General features: G+C 22.6%; 1 protein-coding gene across 1 annotated transcript in view; it reads left to right on the top strand.

The window, feature by feature from the left end:
* Positions 1–14,502, top strand: part of LOC129614403 (uncharacterized) — a 74,680-nt gene that overhangs the window by 20,026 nt on the left and 40,152 nt on the right. The gene's annotated exons all lie outside the window — the stretch shown is intronic.

Below are 14,502 nucleotides of genomic sequence, written 5' to 3'. Positions count from 1 at the left end.
CATAATATTAAAAGAATTTAAATGTTGTTATTAAAGATCCATGAAACAAGTTATTATTCAAAACGTTATAAACAAGAAAAGTATAAGGATTAAGAGTAATCTTTTTCTTTTATCATTTTTATTGTATGCGAATTTTTATTCGAATATTTGTTGTTTTTCCACCTTTCTTACTACTTTCCAGAAATATTATAAAAAATTTTATGTGATATTTTAGAGCAATATGTTCGAGCAAATTCTCGGAAATTTCTAATAGAAAATTTATTTAAATTTCTACAGCTAATATTTTTTAGTTTACTAAGCTAAATTTAAAGCAAAGTAATATGAAACACAAACGATTCTATTAGTTCAAAAGGTAAAAATAGCCCTGATTCTCCGGAAAAAAGGGTATTTTAATGGTAACAACGTAAAATATAAACAAAATTTTGAATAAAAACTTGTTCTCTTAATTTAACATAATATTAAAAATTTACAAAAAAAAATTGCATACTTTCAGGATGAAATGATATTTTACTACAATATTAAGTGTGATTTCAAAAGTAATTAATGTTTCTATTCACAAATTGTATAACAGATTATTTACTCCCTGTATAACATTAACATTTTATATTTTCTTGCTTACACAATCTTATTATTGTTCATATTTTAAGTATAATAGTTTAATTTACAAAATATTCTTCATATGTGCATATTTACTATTCTTTCACTAAAATATTAATCTGAGAATTTATTTATGTAACTAATAATACTATAAGTATATATATATAATAAATTTTTATATGAAAAACTATTGTTATGTTTTGTAGAATAAATTCATATATGTAAATAGAATTTAATATTTTTTGGCTTTGTATATATATGCGTGTATATAATGTTTATTGAGGTTTTTAGAAAATGAAAAACCTATTGCAAATTTTGTACTTCTTTTTTTGGTATTCCTTATCCGCTCTTTAATTTTTTTTTTTTTTGGTATTTATTTCATATTTCCTTTTATTTAAAATACCTCAATATATTTTGTATAAACGTGTATACAGTGTATAATCCTTATACATACTCTTATAACTCTTATTCATACATAAATATAGATCTACTTTTAATTCATATAAGACTTATAGAAAAATTAAAATATCAAATAAATATTTTATATGTACATATGTATGTGTATATATATTCGAAAAAAAAATTAATATATCAGTATGTTTTTTCCTCTTTGTGTACGTAGCATGCATGCATGAATAAAAGGATTTTAAGAAATAAAATATTATTTGGTAATTGCTTAACAATAATAATCTTTAAAAATAGAAAAATAGAAAAAAAAAATATTATTATTTATTGTTAAAGGTTATGGTTATAATGTTTTTAAATAAGGATAAACAAAAAAATGAGATTTTTGACAGGAAAAGAAAAATAAATATTATTTTTTTTATTTTTTGTGTGTGTGTATTTTGGACTAAAATTTAATTCTTATGTGTATAAGGAAAATCTGGTACCTAGCTATTATATGTGAACAAATTTATTTCTAAGGTTAAAGTTATTTAAATTAACAATGTTAACAAAATGTTATAAATTTTAAATTTGAATTTTTTTATAAAATATTTTAAAAAATCAATATGGTTTTGACCTTAATATCTCAAATAAATTTTTATTGCATTCAGTCAATCTCTTATAACAATAAATTTTAAATTTAAAGTCACATTAACCCTGTACTGCCACCCATTTCAGTACTCTTATACTGCAAATTGTGATTAAATTTCACTCACACATCATAAAATTGCTGGTTAGCCTTTCTTATCCCCGACATCCGGTATTTTGTTTATTTTTTATATTTTAATACCAACTATGTGTAAATTTTACTCATACAATGGCAGATATCGCATTTTTTTTTTTAAAGTCTTTTTGCTACAAGCGAATTGATTGTATTAATACCAACAGTGAGTACAACTCAGTGTTGTCTAAATTTCGATTTTGCCGCAAGAAAAAATTTAATTTTAACTAATTTTTTTTCATTATTTTATCGGGAAATTACAACACAAACATTTAAATTTACATTCAAATTTGTTTCTGACATTGTCGATTTCTAACAAAAAAAAAAACCTAATTAAAAATTATTACCCACAGATTTTTAAGAATCCAATTACTATGTAAAAATTGCAATATACAGAGCCATAGAAATGCTATTATAGAGCCATAGATATTATAGAATGCTCTATATATACATATTAAAGATATTCGATATATTAGTGGTTGCAAATTTTACTACATATGGTTGGCAATACAGGGTTTGTTAAATTTCTGATTTTATTCAACATTTTAAAAATTGAGCACTAAACAACGCTAAATAAAACCAAAATTTTATAATTAATTTTTAAAATTATAATCGAATTTATTTGATTATTCTATGATTTTTAATCCTAGCCGAAAATTAATTCTTGTCTCTGCCCAAAATGCTGAAAAACATTCTTATGTTTCGAGAGTTGATTTTCTCATTAGATTACTCTAATTTATAAGTGGGCTAGCATTATTTAAGAAGAACAACCTTAAAAAACTAAAGAACTTTCTAGAAATGTAAATTTTCTTTAGAAACGTTAAGTCAGCAGCAAAGAATTAATTAAAAAAAATTTCATTATGAGACAAAGTAGGCAGACATTATTCTAAAAATTGAATTTATGATTCTATATAATGTTTTAATTAATCTTATTTGATTGCTTATTTTGTATCCTTTTATATCCTTTCAATATATATATATAAATACACAGATTATCCATAAAAAGGCATATACAATAATACATGAAAATTTTAATTGCAACATAAATTATAAGGATTTTTTCATACTTATTTCTCTTAACTTTTATATTTCTGTTCCCTAACATTCAAAATATAAGATGAAAATTTTAAAATATGTACATAATTAGAATAATAAGAAATAAATTCATACTTTATTAATAATAAATGAGTAAATACATAGTGCTTATGTAAAGATGTAGATGACTAATATAACATATATACATTTTTGATTATTGAGATCGCATATACGAGTATGCAATAAAGTATATTCATTAGGAAATGTAAATTAGTAGGTAATAATTTAGAGAAGAATCTTACTTAAAATATGTATGGGGTCCATACTATAAAAAGGTCAAGAATATTATTGAAGAAAAATTTTCTAAAGATAGTCTACATTTTATAATTTGATATAATTTAATTTTAAATATAATTTCCATTTTTCCTTGCTCCATTCAATATTCCATAATATATTTGTACCAATTAATGGTTGAGTTCAAAATCAAGGACCAAAATTAATTTTAATATAAAAAATTTTGCTACAAAACTATTATAAAATCTTATGAAAAAATGTTATCTTATAAAGGAGTTTAAATTCTTTTTAAAAATTCTGAAATTTAACAAGTAATCTTAGGAATGGGATCTAATCTTAGAAATGGAATTTGGTATTTAAAGTAATTCAATCTTAAAATATGCTGTTCTTAATTGTTGCTTGTTTGTGAATTATTTAATTCTAAAAATTCAAATTCATTCTAGTCAACTCACTAATATGGATAAGATTTTAAATGTATATCCAGATATAAGAGCCTGAACAAGGTCCAGAATAAATAACTAGTTCAATATAAAAAGTTAATAATTTAAATTAAGAAAAATTACTAGATTTATAGACATTATTAATTTAGACATTAGAGTATAACATAATAATAAATTTTAATTAGAAAAAATGTCAACAAGATTCTCAATTAACAGTCAGAGAAACAAGTGGAAAATAAATAAAGTACATAAATAATTTTATATGAGTACGTATGTGTGTGAGAGTTTAAGTTAAATAAGGATTTGTTTATTTAAAAAAAAAAATTTGTTCTCATATACATACAATTTTTTCCCATTAATTTTCCTTCTGTTCTCAAAAGTTCATCGAACAAGAATGCCCATTTATATTTAAGTGCCAGTCATTGCATTTTAATAAATTGTTAAAAAAGGACCTTTCAATTAACTAAATTTTTCTTTTAATTTTTCTTTCAATTTAATAAATGTGCAATAGAGATCTTATTACACTAATGTCAACACAAAGATAAATTAATAAGCATTGTTGTTTTTCTCTTTTCTTTTCTTGAAGCTAAAAATAAATTATTTTGTCTGGATTAGAGCAAATGCTCTACGGGATATTTGTGCAATTTGAAATTTTTTTTTTTGAAATCCTCAGCTGAACAACACTAATTTATTTGGAGGAACAGTTGTTCAATGTTTTACAGAAAGAAAATTTAAAACATGTTTTATAGATATCAGTTCAATGCTCAAAAGCTCAATATCATAATTGGAGAATATGAGGGTTTGAGAATGGTATTTAATAAATTTAATAACCTGTCATATGAGGTAAAATATGGAAGCCACACAAGATCTCGGATGCCTTCAATATATCGGAAACTTCCTTGAAAGACGTACACTTCGTTACAAAGATATGACTGAAGACAGCCCATGTGTCTTGGATAAAACTCCAGTATGGATGCCATTCCCATCTTTGAAATCGTCAATGAATAAATATGAATGCTATACCCAAATTTCTCAATAGACAAGCATTTAAATCAAACACAAGGATACTATAGTTCGTAATCACATCGGTTGTTCACACAAAAACCGATCAAAAAACATTTCTATGTCAATATTGTCTTGCGCTCTCGATATAACCAGCTCTTAATATAACCCCCATCGTAAGGGAAATCAATGCATAATTCGAAAATTACCTATTATTCGGAGCTCCTCAGCCCCACTAAACGATTACCAGTTTTCATCAAATCTTCCCAGCCAACAAAATTATTTGTAATATGTAAAGGAAAATCGGGGAGCGTGTATTTGCCTACTATTCTAAACTACTATTTAAGATAAAATTGAATAAGGACTAGCCTTTTTCATATATTTCCCATAGCTTTCGTCGAGGGTTTCACGTGGTATTCGCACGACGGTTAATGACTCGGACTGTGAAAAACCTGTTCTTTCATCAACAGATTCCAACCAGTTTTTTTAAATTTTGTTTTGCTGTTAAAATTAGAGCAAAAAAAAAGATTTAATGTATTTTTGTATTAATATAAAATTCTGATTCCAAGCTTTCTTCTTTCCCATTCCACAATATGTAAAAGGGGTTATATATCGGGATGTTTAGTATTTACACTAAAGACAGGAGTGTTATTAAATATTTTATATTGAATTGTGTAAAATTACTCTATTTAATACATTTTTGGATCTAGAATTTAATGAAAATGTAAATTTTTAGAAATTGTGAGGACGAATAAAGATTAAAACCAAATTCAGACCACAAAAATAAATAAATATTTTGAAGAAATGCTTTTTGCAATTTCACAAAATTTAATGCATCTACATTTTATATATAATTTAGAGTAGTTGTATTATAGAAAGAGGTTTTCAATCAAAATTCATTCTAACTAAAATTTATAGGTGTACGCTTAAGATTTCATCTTACATTTATTACAATCTTTTATGATTAAATATTTAGAATTTTAGAATTTAATATTAAATTAATTTGCATTTTATATATTATTCTTTAACTCGTGTGTGAGAGTGTATATGAAAAATATTTTCCTATATATACATACAATAGATGAAATTTATTATAAACTTTATAATTCATTTAAAAACGAACAAAATATTTAAAGTATTTAGATCTTAAGGTCGACAATCTTTTATTTATGTCAATATTCTTTCAAGTGCAATATTTTACATATAGGCTATATTATTATGCTGTCTTTCATTTTATTTATTTAGATATTATACATTATTTTGTAGAACATAATATTCTCCTACAGGCTATACTGTTACCGTATAATATTATTATATTGTCATAATTATAATAAAATTCACAATTGCAATATTATAAGGGTTCTTTAATATACATAACAATTCAACACAATACCATTATATACATACATATATATTATTATGTGTTATAATTAAGAAAATATAAGCAATGCTAAAGTAAGTGTGCACATATTATGTTTGTATTTGTGTATATAGTGTGTAAGGAATTCTTAAATAATAAGAACATCTGTATGGTAAAAATATGTAATTAAATTATAGTAATAATGTCTATACAGTTCTGTAAATAGAAGAACAATAAGTACTTAAGATAAAAATAATACAATGAATAAAAAAAGAAAAATAGAAGAAAAAAATATAGAGGTCCTTTAGTTTTCTGCATGCACATTTTATTATTATCTATTATATTTTGTGTTATACTCGTATGTGCACATGTGAACTTCGTATACTCGTATATCATGTAGTCATGTAGGTGTTTTTTTTTATTTTTCTTTACATATAATTTCAAATATCTTTACGTTTATCACGCCTCCTACTTTCTAGCTATTTTATATTTATTATGCAGAATAAGTCTCAGAAAATATAGTAATTATTTATTATTTTGTAATTAAAATGAAAATAAATAATATACGAAGATGATCTGTACGTATTATTTTATTATAATTATAAGGATACAGGGCCGGCATCAAAATACTTAACGATATTATGTTTCTTGTGACGCAGTTTATGTTAAATTAATAAAAAATTTCAAAAAAAATCAGGAAGTATTTCATTCAAATTTCAAAAGAATTTCGTACTTTAAAAGTGGTAGTACGTTGGAGCTTCGGTTTCAATACATTTATTTACAATAATAATAATAATACTTAATGCCAGAGTACTTAAAGGTACAGCACAAAAAAAAACAGTCTGGGACCGAACTATTGTTAAGGTGTAGACACACAAAATCTCTGGCAGGTTCTCAAGAAAGTAATTGAAAAAAAGAGATCGGGACTATGCAGAACTATACGCAACAGTTCATATGGGACTGATAATAGAACCATATTACAGAAGAATATATACAATTAGTTAAAAACCGAGTGAAAATTCTCACAAGATTTCTAAGTGAGAATATTGTCAACGTGTACTTGTGTAAATTAAGTTTTGAGGAAACTTATTGTGGATCTTCATCCCATTATTTTTTATATAACAGTTTATATAACAGTTTTTTTCATTAATAAACAATAATACTCGCCCCGCAATATTATACCACAAAATTTTACGTGCGTCCCTGTTTTTATAAATATTTCATGTACTTTATAATGAGTAAGATGAAAAAATAAAATTAATGTTAGAAAAAGTAAGACAAGAATTTTTTTGCTTGTTTTTTTTTTTGTCGTATTCAGATAACGTAAACAAAATTAAAGAACATAGGCGTCATTAAGAGATAATGGTGAATATAAGGGAAACGAAGAGAAAATACATAGATAGAGGTGATTCAAGGGAATTAATTGTTAGGTTCCACTTAATATAAAGAGCAGAAAAGAAAAAAAAATATGGAATATGTAGGTGTCTATAAAAAAAGTGTTAAAAGGAATAATGTGTGTATGACTATAAATATAGAATTGTATACAATAATGTGTGTGTATATAGAATTATGTAAATGGGTATGTTATGTTTGAATACAAACTACTGAATGTTACGTGCTGCTTTTCATTTGTTAATTTTTTTCGTTTTTTGCAATTCATCCACTTGCATAGCGATAAATATATGTCAGGTAAATCTAAGTTAAGATAACCTTTCTTTTTTTTTTTTGTTTTGGTTTTTGTTTAAAGATGTGCCTTTTTTTCGTAAGTTTTTAATTATGTGTGACCTTACAGGTTTACTGTAAAAAAAAAAAAGGTAATTGTAATAATAACATTATTTTGTTGTGGTATGTATACATGTAAGTTTGTGTATATTTCTTAATTAGTTGCCTTTGAGATATTTTGTGATGTTTTTCTTATAATACGCAAACACATTTACAGATAGTAAATGGAGAGTATGAAAAAATGACAGCAAATTCAATTCAGTTCAGAACAATTCAGGATTTAACACAAGTATAAATGGAACATTTATACTGATTTCATAACGCACATACAAGTTATTTAAATTTTCATATTGATCGCAATATTTGACCAGAAGTTCAACATTAAATTTCAATATCAATATACTTGATCGAAAATGATTTGAATAAATAATGATCATTCAAATAAATATTGTACTTGAATCACACTTGAAATAAATTATGAATTTCAAGTTAAAATATTCATTTCCTCGGAAAATTATGTATATATACCCTTTGAAAACACATTAGCAGAAATCATAATACAAATATTCCCCGTACAGTTATAGAAATAATATAGGACAAAGTCTATTCATATATAAAACTGTTATAATTGGTATACGAATAAATATTTTTTTTTTGTTTTATTTTAAAGTTGAATTAAAATAGAACAGAAAGGTGAAAATAACAATGTAAATATAAAAATATGGTGAAAATAAATCAGAGAGTCTACTACATTATTGTCATGCATTGTTCTAAAAGTAATTGTTGTGGCAATAATCTAATCTACATAATAAAAGTATGTAAATATTATAATAATTACTACTATCATAATTTCTTATAATAGTAATCACAATAGTATTTGAATTATACGTAAATTATGTTATAAATTTATCATCGCCTAGTTATATGCAATATACACTAAATTACCTTTATTACACAATTTTATTATTGTATGTAAAAATTTTACTAGTTACCTATATGTTATATTAATAAAAATCTTTCTTTTTCACAAAATTCATATATACATATTTTAATTATAATAAATACATGAGAAAATTAAAATTATATAAAACTCATAAATTCGTTTTGAATTATAAATATAATTTTATGTAAACCATAAATTATACTTTGAATTTTTGTACATAAGTATATATATTATATTATTATATATGTAGCTGTATAGAAATATATATGTACATATATATATTATAGCATTATATAGTATAGCTGTATACAAATATTTATAAATATTTTAATAAAATATTTTTGTAATTTATTTACATATATGTCGGTATATATGCATATATGTATATACACCTATAATTAGTTATATATCAAATGTATTATAATTATTATAATAATTGAGTTATGTAGACAAAATGTATATAATGAAAATTTTTGTTATTTTCACAAATGTAATAAATTATATTTTAATTAAAATTATATGCTTGATGGTCAATAATTTAAATGTAGGCTATACATGCATATTTTTTAAGTGTATATTACGAAATATAGGCATAAGTATATAATTATAGCATAATAAATAGAGTTCTGTCCTCAAGTTATTAATGTAATGTTTATGTATATATTTAGCTAAATTCACATAACTAAAATATAGAAAATAGTGATGATAGTTTTATGCATATAAATTTTGTTGTTCATAAAATATTACTTAATTTTTTTACTGTTTTACCATTTTGTAATTAATTAAAATAACAAATTAGTAGATTTGTTTTTGTGTTTTTTTTTTATTTTATTATCTTATTATTTTATATATTACATATTCATTATTAAAATCATACAATATGAGTATTTCAAGGCTAATGGGAAAGAGAGACGAAGAATAAGTGTATAATACGCGTATGGTATATGAAAATTAAATTATAATTAGTTGTTGAAAATTTATTCATGATAAACAAAAAATATTTAATACTCGTAATAATAATAATATATTTCTAGACCTATATACTTTATACAAGTATATATACGGTCTATACTAATTGATTATATTTACATATATGCAAATTTGAAAGTTTTTTTTTTTTTAATAAATTTTATAAAATTAATTTTACAAATATAAATTTTAATTATGAAAATTGTTTATTATGAGCTCGCAATAAATTTAAAGCAAAAAAAAATTATTAAAATAAATTATTGTGGTCCTATATAGATTATTCCGATTTATATGTATTGATGTATGTGTATTGATTCAAAATATAATTTACTATACAATGGTATAGCAAATTTTAAACTCTTTCAGTGTGTCATCTAACTAAACAATAAGAAATATAGTGAGTTTTTAAGAAAATATTTAAATTTTACCGTATTATTAATTGTTAATACCGTAATTTTGGTTCAATATTATAATTTGAATATCTTTAATTATTCGATTTCTAAGTCAACTAGAATAAAAACGCGATTTTTTATTAATTTTTGATTGGGAAATTCTGAAATGGTAAGTAAATTTGTCGTAATAATCTCGATATGAATAAAAGAGCACAAAAATTAACAGAGATTTTCATATGTATATGTAAATTAAAACCGCTATAGAGAGGCATAAATTTAATAAAATTATTACAACATATTTATTTAATAAAATAAATAGTCTTTATTGAAGACCTTGAATATTTGAACATCTTTGTGGGGATATCGACTTGAAGGATTCGAGAAGATTTCGGATGCGCCCGTTTGGTAATCTGCTGAATTTTTTTCAAGGGATTTAGTTGGATTATAGGCCTGCTTGGCGCTTTATAAGTGGTGGTATGTTACAATAGGTCTTTAGGACTGCAGTGACCTGTGATTGATCCCCGCCAATCTATGAATCTAGAGCTATCTAAATGGTCTTGATAGAAGTGTGAAATGCTATGGGTTGCGTATTTTACTAGTACTGCATGGTATCGTAGAGGGTACCCTCTTCACCTACTTAAGTAACTAACTAAATATCTTTAATACATCTTTATCGTATAGGGATTAAAAATTTTTAACATATCCAATAATTGTAATACATAATTGTCTGTATACAATCTTCAATTAACTGTGCTAATTTATTTTATTAAAATAATATTGGCTCCTCAAAAATTTGCAGAGTTTATAATTAAATTGCTTATATAATACTAAGAATAAGTGTTAAATACTTTCGAGTATTTAATTTTCATATTTACAATTTATATAAAAATTGCAATAAAATTATATAAAAATGATTAATTACATAATTCAACAAAAAAAGAACAAATTTTTATTCATTATACTTCTAACAAACCAACAAAGCAAAAAAAAAATATAAAGAAAATATTTTAGTCCTTTCACTAATTATTAATATTAAGTATCAATTAATTATAACATTATTCAATTATAATGACCATATACGTATGCGAGCATATAACAAGAGTATTTATTGTACTCGTATAACAGTATGCGTGTTGTTATATACAGTTTGTGTAACATATTATTTACACAATATTATTGTCATAATTGTATGTACATAAAATTGTATTTGAACAAATTATTATTAACCTACGCGTCAAATTATAATAACATTATTGTGATGGTAAATATTTAAGTATTTATTAAACAAAAAAAATATTTATACAAAAATATGTTGAATATTGTAAAATAAATTATAAAATACTGAACTTTATTGAGGATTAATATTGAAAAATATTTTCATAATTTTATTGAATAATTCGAAATTTTAAATAATTAAATTAAATGAAAATATGTTATTAGTTTACGAGTAGTTAAATTAAATGCTGAGAATTACAAAGTTTTTACCAAATTTTAATTTTACGAGCAAATACCTTGTCATACTACTCGTATAATACAAAATTAAATTTTATTGCAATAAAGGAAATTTATAATAATCAAGAATAAAAGTCAGAATTAGTATATAGATTAGAGTATATTTGTATACTTTTTGAATTCAAATGAGTTTTTCTATTTAAAAATTTCACGTCTAGTTCTTGTCTTAAGAAATGTGTTCTTTATTTATCTTATTAGTTTCATTCTTATTATACAATAATTCTATATCCTTTAAGATAGGAAACTGAGATTTTTTTAACTTACCCCAAATACATTTTGCAGAAGAATCTATTTCTCTGCAAGCATATTTTTAACTGCTTCCCTCCATTAAAAATTTTGTCCAATGCAAACCGTTAAAAATGAAATTTTTGAAAAAATTATGACGTCAAAATCACCAAAATTTTCTAAATTCTGCAAAAGTAAAAAAAATATCGAATAGTTACTGCTGTTACAAAACTGCTTATAAATAAAATATTGTAACTACAAAATGTTCGTAAATACAAATTTTTAACACGTATTTTTAACCTGTCTAATTGTCTGTGTGTTAGTCTCTATGTGAAGATCAGTATCTCCGGTTTAGCTGAACGCAATTTTACGAAAATTTATATTTTTATCACATTTATAGAATATGCCCGGGCCTCTGGAACTGGATCTTTACTACGGGATGATTTTATATATTTGACTGTATTTTAGAAAATAATCTGCAGACTTTCCTGAAATATTATATATTAGCTTCGACTGACATTACAACGACACTTCTAACTTTTTAAGGAATCTATATTTTTGATCATATACAGAGAAATAATCAAGTAATTCACTAATACATACTATATATAAAAACCGGATATTAAACTAATGAATCAGTAAATTTATTTTTTTTTTTAATATTAGGGGTTGGAAAAACAACTTGTAATACGGGTCGATTTTACACATTTGATCATATCTCAGAAATTAATTTACGAAATTTCTGAAAGTTTTATGTTTGACATCTAGTTTTTAATAATATTAACCGAGAAACTTTGTAGAGAAATCAAATCGGGAAAAATTAACTTACAACCTCAACTAACAACCAAATTAACATTTTTCTAGGTACATGAGCTAAAGTCCATTATTTATTTTTCATAGAATTTTAAATAAAGATTTAAAGGAAATTTTCATAATTTTATGCAATACTGCCGTCGGTTATGTATTGTAATTGTATTATGTATTGTAATTGTCGGTTATGTATTGTAAAAATGCCGTCGGTTATGGATTTCGTAATTTTTTTGATATGATTTTTCTTATGGCTTTGTAATTTGTATGAGTTTAGGATTTTTGAATATCGAATTCAGCAAAATTATGTTAACATTAATTCTTTTAATATTTGGTGTTTCTCCCAAAAGTATGCAATTTTTTTATTTCATAATATTATATTGTATAACAGTTTATTGCTTAAATGAAAATTATTTAAATAAAGAAATGTTTTCTTTACAAAAAAAAAAATATTCCCATGTTTAAAGAAATTGTACTACTTCGGAAACTATTGAATCAATCCGAATTTATTAAATATAAAATAATTATATTTTGATTAAATTATTGTTAATCTTAATTCTTTTTACAACTTTAATATGAAATTAAAAAATTAAAGTAATATGATTTATCATTGATATACAATATTATGTACAAAAATTTTAATACTCAAAATGCAATATTCCTGTTAAATAATTATTGCAGATAATAAAAATAATACTTGATTTTAATAATCTTTTACATATATACACTTATTACATGATATCATATAATAATGAAAATAAATACACATTTAAAATTATTTTATATTTGTATATAACTTAATCAACAATATTTACAAAATAATATTATATTTTATTAGTTTTTATTTTTATCTTGAATTTTATTCAATATTCAATAAAAATACACAATATTATATTATTTTTATTAAATAGAAATAATATTTATTATTAATCTTCAAATTATAGAACTATTTTATACAAATATATAATTATTAACATTTATTTTTCTGGAATTTCAATATATAACATAAAAGAAAAACAATCAACATGATATTGTTATACAACTTATAAGTTAAATAATAATAATAATAATATTATAATAATTTAATATTTTTGGAAATACACAAATATATAAATATGTTTGTCAGTATATATATATATATATATATATATATATACATATAGTTTCGAATATAAAATAAATTTATAATAGATAAATTTTATTCCTTTTATATTATTTTTATTATAAATATATGAAAATAAAATAAATACTTTATTATTATTATTTGAAAATTATATATGATTATACTAGTATACTAACTGTATACACATATTATATCTTCATATTTGTTTAGTGTATTAACACAAAAATCTACTCTCCAAAAATATAACATAGAAAAAATAAAGAGAAAAGAAATAAATAACAAGAACAGGAAATACTACATTAAATCTCTTAATAACCTATTAAAAATAATTTATTATGATTAAATGATAACCATTACTATATTTATATATATGTAAAATGATATACTTACAATAATATTGCCAACTCTAAAGATATATATTTATATCATTCTATAACTATACATATTTTAAATATGTAACACATTATAAATATATATTTATAACTGTTATACAAGAGTATTATTATGTTATATTTTCATAATATGTGAAAATGTTTTTATTTTTATGTACAAAATAAATAATACTTGTATGTTATAACATAGTTATTAAGTAATTATATAATCAGGGATGTAACTAATCTAGGAAGCAAAAGTAGAGAAATTAGTTTACTTAAAACATTACATTGTACTATATGAAAAAGATTTAAATACATAGGGTTCATAATAATCAAAGTTCGAAGAATTTTAAAATAGGAGTTAACAAAAATAGAAAGTTCCTGAGTACTGTTTGGAAAGAGTTCAGTAGTGTTCAATTCCCAAAAAAAAAAAAAAAAAATTTTGTGTACATTGGCACATCAATATTTAGCCAAATTTTTGTGAAATGTTACAATTATATGGATTCTGATGTCGGACTTGTAATTTATTTTAAATGTTTATT

The sequence above is a fragment of the Condylostylus longicornis genome, unplaced genomic scaffold (assembly GCF_029603195.1).
Source record: "Condylostylus longicornis isolate FDR11 unplaced genomic scaffold, ASM2960319v2 ptg000107l, whole genome shotgun sequence".
Lineage (NCBI taxonomy): Eukaryota > Metazoa > Arthropoda > Insecta > Diptera > Dolichopodidae > Condylostylus > Condylostylus longicornis.
This window is presented reverse-complemented; position numbering and strand designations above follow the sequence as displayed.